The following is a 14,858-nucleotide window of genomic DNA, read 5'->3' as shown; positions in this document are numbered from 1 at the left end:
GGGGTAAAGAGCTGGAACACAATCCACTACAAACACACAAAATCACTGCTCACATGCGCACGCACACACACACACAGACTCACCCTGGTGAATTCCTAGCAGGCCACTGTGCTGCCAGTAAATTCCTTCCTTGGCCGGGTGAGCATGACGCAGTGACACATTTGGTTCAGCTTCATGCTGCTGCCACCCTCTCTTGTTCAGGTTTCACAGCCATCCACTACCACCTACCCACCCACACATCCAGCACACATCACAAACACCCTCTTTCATTTGATTTCCTCACAGTCCATCTCTCTCCCGCTTTCCCCTTTGCTCCATTTCTCACTCCCACTCAGGCTGAAAAGCATTCAGAATTGCCTTCTTGTTTGATTAAATGAAGGTACTTTAAAGTCTACGTCGGTGTGTTTGGTGAACACAGACGTATCCTTGATGCACAAGTCTGAGCTGAATGTTACCAGAGTGCACACTGGCATGAAAATCACTCTAATGGGGGTTATTACACATCTCTTATTTCACATGACAGACTATGTGGCAAGAAGTGTTTCAGTACTTGTAATGCTAATCTTTTAAATGTGTTGGACGCATAATTTACATTGGTGAGCTTTTGAGCTATATGAAATTGCTGCTATATCAGGGGTTATGATGTACCATGCTGATTTTCTTTCATTTTTGAATGAATAATTTATTACATTATTCAGTCTTTAAATTCGGAGATTATTACTTAGAGATGCACCTTTCATAGTCTAGCTAATCCTTTATCTCATCAACGCTTTAACTTCCTGCCTCTTGTCTCATCCATCTAGCCATCTTTGTCACACTCATTGTTTAGTTTCAGACAGGACAAATATGCAGAGCCTGGTGTATGACCTCAAGACTCCCTCAGCTGATGCACAAAGCATCATTATTATATCATACTTTTATGTTGCCAGGCAGCTTTCCTGTCTTTGGTTTCAGCGTGACCCAGTAAAATAAAGAACTTCTCCAGCACCACAGAGGGGTAAGGTGAAACTGGCAGAGCCAACACAGTTGCTCAGCAGTGCTGGCAGACTGAAGACAACATGGTGCCAAAAAATAAGTGAGGAAGACGTGAGCATCACTGACATTACTGGCATGAACAACCTGCTGCCGAGACCCAAATGTAAATATGCCCAGCACTTCGTTTACAGTCCTGACTACAAAACAGCTACACAGAAAGTATCTGAATTGGTTTTACAGCCACATGATATTGTTAAGCCTAAACAGTGCTGTTGTTGGAACTTGACAATTTTAAATCCACTCTTTAAGCAAGGGATCGTTGATGCCAAATGCAATTTCAATGTCTTAAGAGGTATTCGGTATTTGGCAATAGAGCTTCAATGATTCATGAAGTAACTTGAACAACTCGATTGTTTAAAAAAATCCTTGATGCAAATGTTTTTGCTTCAATGCTTAGTTTAATCCACAACTGCAGTATTTTAATATGGGTCCGGAGTCTGTCTATACACAAACAGTGAAGAGTAAAGACACGGAGATGTTACTAAGACGGCAAGCTCAGGTAGAGAAACATTTTTCTAGTGTCCAAAACAGTAGCACTTGTTATTATAATTGCCATAAAAGCCACAGAAAAAGTTAGCAGGAGTCCTTCACCAAACCACCTGTTCAGCAATCTGCAACGTAAAGAAAGCCAAACTTTATATCTGCTCCCATTCACAGCTGTTTATTTACACAGCAAAAGTACAACAGTAAAGAGTAACAACAGTATATATCTTTACAACAGTAAAGATATACAATTTAGATTAAATCATATGTATGCAGATGAACTGTTAACTTAGTTTTACATAAGGCCAACTTTTTATCTGAGTAGTACCCACAGACTCCGTTAATATAAAAATATAATACACATACATGCACAAAAACACACATAAACAGACACCAAATCCACCTCATTACTACCAAAAGTCTATTTTTGCCTCCTACTAATGTAAGCAAGCCTTCCAAGAAGACAGTAAACAGTATTTCATGTTATGCATTAGTTTAGGTTGTATACCTTAATTTATTTGATATTACTGTTTTTGTGATTATTTTTTTAATTTTGCATGTTTTCCTTTTTTAAAAGAATGTGATTTAATATGGCATGTAAATAAAATAAGTTTTTCTTTTTAGACACTGAACACAGTTAAACTACAAAAAACATTTCAATTTTTTAAAAAAAACCAACAAGCAGTTTATTTAAGCAGACCTCTGTTTTTCCATTTAGAATATTTATTATTAAAAAAAACTGAAGTATCTTTTTTTATTCAATTAATTGATTAATCAATTGAAATACTGATAGCTGCAACCCTATTCTACAATATTTTTTTAATTACTTACATAGCATGCAATGTGGATTCAAGGGTATGCCCGGACCAAGTGTGAAGTAAACTAGTGTGAAGTAAATTTTGATTTATGATTTCACTTTTCTTTCATAAAGCTAAAAGCCTAAACAAATGAGCAAAATCGTCATCTTACGCTTCAGCTCTGAAAATGTCTTACTGTTACTTGATTCCGCCATCAGCGGTACTTTAGAACATAGTAGTTCTCCCAAAGTTGTTGGGGGGAAAATGCTTGTAAAATGGTCAGAAAACATGACTGTATTTACACAACTAACCAGCAAAACATCACATTTGAAGTAATAATTAATGGAATTAGACCTGTTTTTTTGTTTTGTTTTTGTTTTTTTAAATATTAAGCTTCAAAAGAAATTTTTCATAAACATTATGTTGGTTAGTTCAACATAATGTTTATTCACAAAATAAAATATTCCATAAAACCTCAGTTAGACCAAAAAATTGAACATCTATAACACAGAAGCAAACATCTTCACTACCAATAACACTGTCAGAAAATATTATCCCTCCCTAAAATCTCTAAACTTGACAATCTCCACAGTCAAAGTGGCAGAATAACACTCAGGCTCCACTGAACCACTCTCACAGCTGTACCTGTACCACTTGTCTCACAACATAAACACTTCACCAATGCATCATTTTCTACCCACAAGGTAAATATTTCACAATGCTGCTGAAAAAGAACCTCAGCAAAACTTTCAGCTATTCCACACATGCAACTCTAACACAACGTAGGCTGACAAAATGACTCCTGGAGCCATTAGATGCGAGATAGGTGTGTTTGTAGTGCTGCTATGCAAACATTATTTTGGTGCCTAAATTAAATTGGCGTTTGTTTTAAGTGCCTCCAAAATATTTTATTAAATTTAAACTCACTCTGTTGAATATTTTAGAGAAGTTAAAAACATCAGCAGAGTCTTAGCAGAGAAATAACACTTAATGGTAGCTTGAATGCTTTGATAAATACATGCAGAAAATATTTCCATTTGCCCTCTAGCAGCCTCGAAAATGATCTGCATTTATTTTTAAAAACTTTTCAATCTGCAGCAAACAAGGTTAGCGCAAGCAGCCTTCATTACTTTCAATGAAAAGTAATAATTCAGTTGAATTCTTCCCACATGGCTGCAGATGGCTACTGCAGAAATATATGCCTACGATGTAAAATATCAGTGCAGTCAAAGCTGTTTCACTGGTTGTTATTTTGTGTATTCATTGGAGTGCTTGGGTGTTTTGTTCCAGAAATCTGTTGACGTTGTAGTGAAATTCATTGTTGCTTAAATCTTGTCAGCTGATCCACCGCTTTAGTCCAGACTAAAATATCTCAACAGCTGCTGCATGGATTGACATTTAGTGCAGACATTTTCCTGCAGCAAAACCAGCAGATTGACATTTACAGTTTGCAGAGAAATGTCAGAAACACCAACATGGATGGACTGCCATGAAATCTGTTGCTGCAGAAATTTTGTTGACTGACAACTTTACTGAATAATCTGACTTTTCACGTGTTAAAAAGTGATTGGGTGTTTTTAGCACTCCCCATTGGATTCTGCCTATCATCACCTAGTTAGTGCAGTCATTGTTAGCTTTGTAACATGCAGCTAGAGAACTACCGTGACTGCACACAATCTCGCAGTGCTGGCCCAGTATATCAAAGATTGGCAAAGCTACTGCGGCGTCATCCAGTGGTTTATGAAGTCTCTTTTTCTTGTTTTGAAGCATCAAAGCCACCATGTCTGTTTGTTTTTCCCAGGACCACATTTGGACAAGTATAGAGAGTGCTAATGTTAAGTTATCAGCTAATCCTAACACACTTAGCACATCCATAAATTATATGGGTTTATCACACAGACAGAGAAGCCAGCTGAGATACCAGAAACATAAAAGGAGGAGAGATGACACTAAAAGAATAAGGAAGAGAAATCGTTGGGAGAATTCTAAACCTCTGATGATTAACCAGACACTGTCTACTTAAGAGCCAATTTATCCTTCTTATAGTAGTGAAGATGTAGGTATGTGGAATTTTAACAGTTTATTAGCTTATTTTATCTGGACTGGGAATAAGTATGACATTTGTTCAGTGAGGATTGTGGGATGAGCAGAAATCCTTGATCTTTCTATGGACTGAGCTATTAATGAAGCTATAATATTATGAAACTGTATGCACTGTACATTAGAAGTAAGCCAAAGAGCCAAAAGAACGCCACCAGTGGAGATGTCCACATCCATCGAGCCAGCTTCTTCAGCTGAGACTGAGGAAGTCACATGGGTGAGTGACGAAATGTTTCTCCCACTGAAAACGGTACGTCCAGATGAGCGGAACCTGAACATGTATCAAGACAGTCAGTTAGGCTAATTTTCTCTTCATTTAGTCGACTAATAAATGAGTCGCCAGGAACATTCCTACTTAAAACGTAAGTTGTTTTTTTTTATTCTAGTAGAAAAACACATGACATGCAGCTGGTGTTCATAGTAAGGTTAAGTAAACATCAAAAACAGATATTTGATCATTTCTGGAGCTGACTGTAGTCAGGAATGGCATCAACACGCTGGTCCAGATATTTCAGCTGCCAGTGAAAAGGACTGAGGCTACTGCATGGCCTCTCGTTATCAGGTTTTACATTAAAACACACTCATTTCATATTCAAAAATGTGGATGAAAAACTTCAGCGGGATAAATGACAGCACGTTGACATCTACAATGACTAGAAAAGTGCAGCGGGCATCCTGTCACGACATTTGCTGTTAGTACATGTATATCAATTCAACATTCATTATACTTTGAGAATGAAGCCACTGTTATTATCTGGGTCATCTTCAGGAACATTTCCTGACAGCACTGCACAAAACAGATCACTTCTTGTTTGACACATTCAAATCAGCTATGACGTTTTGGCCCCCTGCCTCTGCTCCCGACTCACTAATTATAGCCACTTTTCACCAGGCTGAGGAGCAGAGTGCCTATTAAATGTCTTATTGCAGAGATAATGAAAATATTATGCATTAGCATAAACAGGAATGGCACTGGAATTGAGCCCTGTCACTGCTAAGAGCTTGTGGAAAAGTGAACAATGCTCATGCTCATTGTAAAAGCGCCTGCACCGACTAAAAATTTGCCTCAATACCCCAGTTTGTGCCATCACAGCAAATAAGATTCACTGTAAGCTAAATGAAAAGCTGCTTGAGAAAGGGAGGATTTTAGGAGGCTATTTAGGGGGCAAAAATATGTTGCAACCCCCGCCCCCCAAAAAAAGACTTACATGGATTATATAATAAACATGGACTGCTGCATGAGTAAAGCATTCTCTAAGCTCGTTTTGTGTTTTATAGACAATAAAGCCACAACTTACTTTATAATTCTCGTTCTCACACAGTAAGAGGAAACAAACGTAGGACACACATCAAGTGCCAAGTGAACATAATCAGCATGGAAACAAGGCCCATCTACTAGGTGCTCTTCAGCTGTAGCTGTGCTACGTGGGCGAAGGTCAAAATCAAGAGGTAAAGTGGAAGGAAAATGTGTCACTGGTGCCGAATCCATAACGCAAGCAGTTATTCCAACCCTCAAAGCACCAGAAAAAACTGCCTGCAGTACACAAGGTTAATAATATAATGCAATACTTTATTAAACCCAGTTGGCAAATTCTACTTTTGTTTGGACTCCTACACATCGGCTCTGCTGCAGTGGGTTTGGGATTCAGTGGTTTGTTGAAGAGTTTAATGCATCCAAAAATTTAATTAACTTGTGTGTAAGATGAACAAGTTTTCATTTGAAGTTATAGGAAAAATTCTGTGTCCAAAATACTGTTCATGTTAATCCTAATATAAAAGCAAATTCATAAAAGGTGATAGATTATCTCAAAACAAATGATTTTATAACTTCTAATGATGGACCAGTACTAGTCCTACATACCAGGGTGAGTTTGTGCCGTTACATTGTCAGTCTCCTTGACAATATAACAGCAGAGTGATGGGTAACATTTGCTTTGGTTTTGGTTTGTAGTATCTGATTCCACCATCTCTTATCCTGTCTGTCCTGACATCATGTGGACATGGGAGACTTCCCCTGTTCAAACAAATATGAGGGTTGTGACTAAACACAGCAGGAATGGTTCAGCCGGTGAATACAAATATGCCAATAACAACAACAACAACAACAACTGTAGAGCAGACGGCATGAATAACTGAACAACATCACACCGATGATCATCACGAAAAGCTAGTGTCATTAACTTTTACAAACTAAAATTACACACTGAATAAATCAACAATTTTACATGGAGAATATAATATTTATAATAGCATAAAGAAGAAAAATGAGAACTGCCACAGAGACACAAATGTAAACTAAATATTAATATTTGTTAAGAAGTGTCTGAGGAATACTTTTAGAACTGGGCACTTACAACTAACAGATTTGGACACTTTACGTGTTTTAATATTAAGGTCAAGATCAACTTGGTGGTTAACATGACAGCAGCTCAAAGAAAGCCTGGAATCCCTGGCTAACTGCATCTTCATTGTAGAGCTATTCCAAAACAGTTTGGGGGGTTTTGTTTGTACACACTAAGGCATTGTGTGCATGTATTCATGTTTTGATATTTCAATTTATAATGAAGTTATAATTTTGGTGCTATGGTGGTGCAGTGGATAGTATATATTCCAAACAACAAGAAGGTTCAGGGTTTAAACTTGCTTGGCCTTTCTATGGAATTTGTACGTTCTTGCTGTGCCTGCGGGTGCTCTGACCCAAACACATGCTCATTAGGTTATCTGGTATTTCTAAATTTGTCTAAATTTGAGTGTGAATGCTTGCCTGTCTTTCTCTCTGTTTTAGCACCACCTCTTACACTGTCTATCCTGGCTGACCAGGATAGGCTCTTCACTTTCACTTGATCATATTTTCATTGATTCAGTGGAAATCAACCCTCTTGCCCCTCAAAAGCACATGCACAGGTTTATTTATAGAGTACCTGGTTGCCTTGGCAGGAAAAAGCTATGCATAACTTCAAAACCATGACGTACCTCATGCCCTTTCACGTTCTCCGTCATCAATCTGGTCAACTCTATTTTAAAAACACAATTTTATTTCTGCTCTTCAGCCATTTTTTTTATTAGTGCCAATCATGTCATACACAATCATGTCTATTAAGTCTCCCTCACAGCTCTGATTGATTGATATACTTTTTAACATCCAGCTTTTACAAGACATGAATAGTACAAATTTCATTTTGCTTCACTTCACTACCCAGCTAGATATTTTGATTCCGAATGACACGAAGCAACCATCTGCCTCCCCAGAGGGCCACAGAGGTTATAAAAGTGGCCCCGACACTTAATTGCAGCTCCATCAAGTAGCAGGATTGAGATTCTTCAGCCCTGATGAGCCATTCTATCTTGATTGTGGCTGTATTTGGAAGGGTGTAGTGATGGTGGGGAGTGAATTGTGCTTTAATAGAGATGTCCATCACAACCAATCACAGACAGCAGACAGAGTGGCGTCCAACTCTTTTGCTGCTGGTAATCCCACAAGGAAGGGCCAGCCCCACCCCTCCCCAGCCCTTAAGTGACTGCTTCAGGACATTTTGTTGCTATGGCAACATTGAGATGAGGCCATCGTTAGCTTCAAATAAGGCCCCACTGTGATGCATTGCATAAATACTGCTATATAGCAGTGGGATTTTGAAAAAAGGAGGAGATTTGTGTTTACTGCAAGAAAACACCTCCTCTGAAAGTGGAGAGCAGCTTTTAGCCGGACAGCAAGATAGTCGACGTGGAGACTGACAGCCTGGCATGCTAATGGACAGAATTTCTGCACTGCATTTGCATTCAAAACACTTCACAGGGTCCTGACGGGTCTGTCTAAGGGAGGTAAAGGGATTTTGGATGTGTGTGAGAATTGAGTGTGTGCGAAAGTTTCAATTGAATCAAAACGGCCAAGTAAGAACAAAAGAAAACAGCCAAGTGTTTAAATAATTAACTAGGCCAAAACTAAATAAAATATCTGTAATTTTCAAGAAGGAGTTGCAGCTGCACGGAGAGAATACAGAAAATGGGGATTTTCCATTGAAATACACCGCTGTAAAGACTCACGCAAAATGCAGCTAACTGTTGGTGCTCTTGAGCACTGAAATATGGCAAACATCCTTTATTTTTCAACTGAGATTACTCTGGTAATCTCAGTTATAACACATATAACTTACGTGTTGCACTGCTACATTGTGATTTTATTAAATACAGCTATCCAAAATAATAATTTCATGCAGTTTTTGAGATTAAAAAAAAAAAACAACAACAAAAACAAACAAGTTAAGTTTAGGTTTTTCCAAAATTGTGTCTGATGTAAAGCATGGCACTAAAACACTATTTGGGTAACTGCCAGCTTTCACTTATAACAAACCCGGTTAGCTGATGTATCTTATTACCCTCGTCTTTCCATCAGCCCTTTTCACGAATATAATTGCACAGAAAAACCATAAAAATGTCAAAAAAGGAATAAAGAACCAGGCAAATGTTATGACAGCTGATATGCTTCCACTTATGTCCAAGAATTATGGATCACAGTCAACTAAATCATTCATCACCCTCTTTCCCTCTCATCATTGTCTTCATTCAGGGTCTGGGAAATAACATCCACTGTGTGTGAGCAGCTTTCCCTTCACATCTGCAGCACACAATTAACAAAATCAGGTAAACATTACGATATTAATCGAGTGCAACATTAAAATCCTCCCCTTGCCCCATGAGCTGGCCTCAGCTGCAGAGGTTTAGTATCTAGTACATTTAACAACCCTCATCTAGTAGAGTCAAATACCAAGTGGCTGCACCAAACAGCCAGGGTTAAAGTACACTGGAACGATCCTGCTGCAAGTAAATAAATCTGATAGGCACATTATACACAACAACATTAAATGAGTTCACGTTTGGCATGCGGTAGCCTGGTGTACCTTTTCACTCACTCTTACTCCATATATTTAATGTCACCCCATGGTTATTAACTACTCACTCTTCTAAGAAAGTACATTATTGACGTTAATGTGAGATGACTTTTGGAGACGAAAGATGGAAGAAAAATGACAAAGATGAGAGATGATGATGAGTAAGGCCTGCTCTGCAAATGACATTTCCATAAGTAAAATCATTAATTATAGATTTTTTTTTAAACCCACAGTCAATCTGTACCTGCAGTGCAGTAGAAGCTCTCTGGTTTGTAAAATCTTTGACAAAAGGAGGTGGAGGTGACTGTGGCTCAGTGATAGACCAGGTCATCTAACCAATCGGGAAGGTTGGTAGTTCAAGTCTGCATGCCAAAGTATCTTTAGGTAATATACTGAACCCGGAGTTGCTCCTGATGCATTCATCAAATGCTAGAAAGCACTTAGATGCAGAAAAAAAGTGCTTCTATGAATGTATGAATGGGGTATGTTGTATAAAGCACTTTGAATGCACATTCAGAACAGAAAAGCATAAGAACCAGTTCATTTACCAATAACTTAAATGATGAGATTCATTTAAGCTTGCAAGACTACTAAAGATAGAGGCTGGAAAGCAACTATGACAGCGTGACAATCCATGTAACAGACTGCTGCTGACCAAATCCACAAAGAGCCATGGAAGCAGCATAGGTCAAGCTGGTTACTTTGCCCAGCCGCAGAGAAAACAAGTCCATAGGAGCTCACAGAACAAATCAATTTTGGTGTTATTCTGAGGCAAGCCATTTTCCCCCCCTGCCGCAATGCTACACCCACCTGTCAAATCCCACTTTAACCCCTGCAAGTGATGTCCGCAACATGTTGAACAAATAACGCTTCTGACCAGTACTAAGATTTTACAGCAGGAGACACGCAGCGAGCTTCTCATTAACATCTATTTAAGAAAGAGGGAGGTTTTGAAAGTGTTCATGTTTCCCCGGGTAACCTATAAATCATTAAGGGGAGAGATGTATAGATTTCACAGTTTAAGATACACACACAATGTGGTAGAGGGGCATAAAAGGTATAAAAGAGAAACTGCACACTCATACAGAGACAGACAAAACCACACCCACACAAATGTTGTAGGCTTGAGGCCGACTGAGGTGCATTTGATTAATTCACTTGAAATAATGCCTCGAAATGCCACACAGTAATACCAAATTGCTCCCAGATCTGACATCACAGGACCCTCTGACATTTAACAGGACTAAATAAAAGCCATGGTCTCCCACGTTTAATTTAGGTACTATATTGTGTTAATCCAGGCTATTTAAAGTGGTAGACCCGCATCTCTGAGCAAGAACGAATACATGTCGACACAGTCTTAGAGTATAGAGTTAACATGTGGGGCCGCAGCTCTGGCCTAGCCACTTTCAGCAGCACAAAGTTAACTCTGTATAATGATAATAATCCCAAGCCATTCAACACTATCAGAGCCTGCAGGTGGTGCTTAGGTTAGCAATGACAATGATGTATTAGCAGGCAAAGGCTAAATCAAGACCTGTCTTAGCAGAGAATCCAGTTAAATTTCTGCTACTTCAGCTATTTTTTAGCATGCACCCCGAAAGAATAAATTATCGCCAACATGTTATTGAACAACGGGCCTGAATTTTTAAAATATTGTTCAGTTATCTTGAGTCAATGAAAACCAAAGAAGTTAAAAATGGTCTTTAAAAAACAACAACAACAAGACCCACTAACACTGTAATCAGTAGATTACATTCTACAATCCAAATCAGATTATTCACACAAGACCAGATCTAAAAACACATTAAGTACACATCTTCCTCCACAAGAGGTACACTGCTCTGCAGCTATATTCCAGCTATATTAATGGAACAACTGTGAGCTAAAAAAAAACTTTCACAGCACAGCAGAGAAATTCAGGCCCTAAAAATAATGTCGACCCTGGTTTTGAATCTCAAATTTCACATGTGGCCATTTTAATTTACTGCATACACTATAGCCCGAATCTAATTTTAAGATGACATACTGAGAGCACGGACCTCTTGGCAAAACGCAGGTATACAATGGCACTTTATGTCTCATCACTAGGTGGAGAGAGAAAGCTAGTCTACCCACTGCCACTAAGCAGAATCACTCCACTTCTGCTCCAGCCTACGCTTCCCTTGCTGAGTCCACTGAGACTGTAGTGAGACAGAGTTTCTTCTTGTTTGGATTTGCCAATGTGGGAAGTAAAAAACGTGAAAAGGAAATGTGTTGCGGTTCTCCCATTTGTCCTATTTAACTGTTTTCTTCCACCACAGACTGTACTCAGTGCCTTGCACTGCCGTTTACGCCACACTATATTTGGCTTCAAACTGTCACACAAAGTGCCACTGAAAGTAATTATTTTGCAAGACATATGCACCTCACTGGGTGTTTTTGGGTTAATGAAATGCACTCATGACTCTAACTCTCTGCTTGACACAGAAACATTAGATTGATAATAATCTGTTCCATCAAAGACAACTTTTATAGTGGTGGATATAATATAAAAGTGAAAACTGTGGTATGTCCACAATCAGCATAGTTCATGGAGAGCCCAGTGAGCTTACCATACAACCACAAACATGATGCTAAAATCATATAGAAATATAAAGATTAATCATGTCTGAGTAAACAATTTGTTTTTAAATCTGTCCGAAATGAAACATAAACTGTAACCTTGTAGCATGTTTCCCACACAAATCAACCTCGTCATGGATTTACAGTGGATTCTTTCATTACACACAAAGCTGTCTCAGATTAGGTGGGATTACAGCCACGCTGCTCACATGGACTGAGCCAGCTGGGGAGTCATGTGAGCCCTGAGAGACTGGCATGCTCAAAGGGTTTCAGTGACACACAGATGGAGAATGGAGAGCAGGCTAGTAGTGAAAACCTACATATCAGCTCTGGAATGGAAGTGTGGGCAGTGTTGGGAAGGTTACTTTTAAAATGTATTCCATTACAGAATACAGAATACATGCCCCAAAATGTATTCTGTAACGTATTCCGTTACGTTACTCAATGAGAGTAATGTATTCTGAATACTTTGGATTACTTAATATATTATCATGCTGTTTACAACTACGTGAATGTACTATTGCTGTGATTTATTACTGTTACTGAAGGTCCGCGCCTCCGAACCGTAGTAAAGGGACCTCTGGCTAATATGGTGGGTTCTGTGTCGGGCTCATAGCCGAAAACTAGCTTTACTTTGTTGTCTGGGTCAACTTTGCTAGCGAGAGACAGAGAGAGGCATTGAAAGGCTGCTCCAACAGAACTTATTGTTTTTGGAGGAAAACACGAACACGGTGTACAGTCGAGTCTTAATAGCTTACTTACAACTGGGCTCGTCAGGCACTCTTCTTGGCTGCAGTGGTTATTATTATATTTACATGCTTCCAGTTCCCGTTTTTGCTCGATGACAGCTCGTACTTGTATGGCAGTCCATTCTCCCTGCAGCACGGACTACACTGCCTATGATGCTACATTCTTTAGAGCTATACCTGTAGCATTCTGCCTATTAGCTTAGCACAACAACAACAGGCGCTCTCTCACCCAGGAAACACGCAGAGAGAGAGTCACCCTGTAACCATGGCAACCGTAACGCTGCCGCCTGGAACAACAGAACGTAGCTGTCAAACAAAACCCAAACAGTCCTGACCCGCGACAATATGAAACAGGAAAGTACCGCCGTGTAATCCATTTATTTTAACAAAGTAACTGTATTCTAAATACCACCTTTTTAAACGGTAACTGTAACGGAATACAGTTACTCATATTTTGTATTTTAAATACGTAACGGCGGTACATGTATTCCGTTACTCCCCAACACTGAGTGTGGGCTCATATTTTTTTCACTGATAAAACTGCTGTTTGAAACCTAAAGAGATTATACACTCTGTCCTGTGCAACTAATTCTTAGCCTTCTGCATTTGAGTTACCAAACAAACAAAAGAACAACAAACAGAAAAACGTGAATCCACAAACAGTATTCTAATAGTGGAGAAAATTAACTCGATGCGTTTTCCGCATCAATTTAATGGCCTTACTAAAAGTTTCAGGTTATGCTCAGACATGAGGTCAACAGCAACAGCAGCGCTGTTATTGTGTCCACATTGTAAAGACAAAAAGTCAGAGCAATAAAGTTTAGATGGCAGTTGTCAAAGATGTCAGTTTTCCTTCATGAAACAATGTTTTGTTGTACTTTTATTACATCCAACAGAATAGCTGCAGCAGCTAAATAGATCAAATAATTCAAAAATGTCTGAAGCGAAATGCACCTACCTTTTTATTACATTCAAATCCCACATTAGGCATATTAAGCATCTCATCATTTATTATAACTGTCTACTTCTTATACGTCTTTGTGCCACTAATAAATATTTGCCAGTTTTCCCATAGGCAATATTATCTTATCAGTATTCCCTTTGTAACTGTGATTAATTTACCATGCATCTTTACAAAAGAACAAACCCCTGATGATCGTAGGTTGCTCAGTCATACAAGTGATTCCTATTGTCTCCTACCTTCCGAGGCCATGGCCAAACCCATTCTTCGCTATCAAGTGGTCAACATCTTTGCTCTTCTCCAGTGAAAAATCAACAAAGAAGAAGCCTTTGAAGTCAGTGGCCTTTGAGAGGTGCTTTAGGCTGGAGTCCATCCCTCTGTATGTTACCATCTGACTCTAATAAACCCATATCCACCAAGATGTTAGGTGAAATTTTAAAGGATGCTGCACAAAACCCATCTCACTGTAACTCTACTGTCTATACTCTTCACAGCTGATCCTTTCACAGCACAAGCTACACCTGAATGAATGCAGTGTACAAAAGCCCACCATCCGCCGCTTTCTCAAACAGGTTCAGCCATCAAACCTTGAGTGCACTCTGTGTCCCTGCTACATAATAAGACTTGGCTAGTCTTTTTTTGTCCCCTCATTTACTCCCGCCTCTCATGAATTAAGCAGGCTGAAACAAGAAGAAATTAGGAATTATAAAGCAGCTTGACATTTGGACACAGGTTTCCATCTAAGAATGTGAAATTACCCTGCCAGTTTTAATATTATGCAAATTTTTGATCCAGACTAAAGCAGAATATACTGCAAGTAAGCCGAGTTAATTTGGTCAATTAGCTCAGAAACATTACTATCATAATAAAAGTGATGGTGATGTCTTTTTACTTCTGAGTTTTGCATTAAGCCTGTGTGTTAAGGGTTAAACCAACATGGCTGTTGCTAATATGTTAATATGAGAAGCACGCTTTTTACCTACCAACAAGAATATGATATGCAGTGAAGAAAAATTTAAATAAAAAAAGTGATATTGTTTCTTTTCTACTGGCTGGATGGCTAGACACTGTGCTAGTTGTCATGGGGAAAAAGGCAGGGGTACACTCTAGACAGGCTGCCAGTGTGTGAACGAGCCAACAGTCAGACAATAATTCGTGCTAACACTCACACCTACAGTCAAATTCAAATCACCAATTAACCCAAAGCACATAGGAGGAAGCCATGCCATGTATGTTCTCCCTG

The 14,858-nt window shown here is 39.0% G+C and overlaps 1 protein-coding gene across 7 annotated transcripts in view; it reads right to left on the bottom strand.

Annotated features, from left to right (window-relative positions):
• Positions 1-14,858, bottom strand: part of LOC102779219 (pleckstrin homology domain-containing family A member 7-like) — a 132,009-nt gene that overhangs the window by 80,555 nt on the left and 36,596 nt on the right. The gene's annotated exons all lie outside the window — the stretch shown is intronic.

This window comes from Neolamprologus brichardi, chromosome 7, assembly GCF_056152115.1.
Source record: "Neolamprologus brichardi isolate AB-2024 chromosome 7, ASM5615211v1, whole genome shotgun sequence".
In the NCBI taxonomy this organism is placed as follows: Eukaryota; Metazoa; Chordata; class Actinopteri; order Cichliformes; family Cichlidae; genus Neolamprologus; species Neolamprologus brichardi.
The sequence above is the reverse complement of the archived record's forward strand: the minus strand, read 5'-3'. Positions and strand labels throughout refer to the sequence as shown.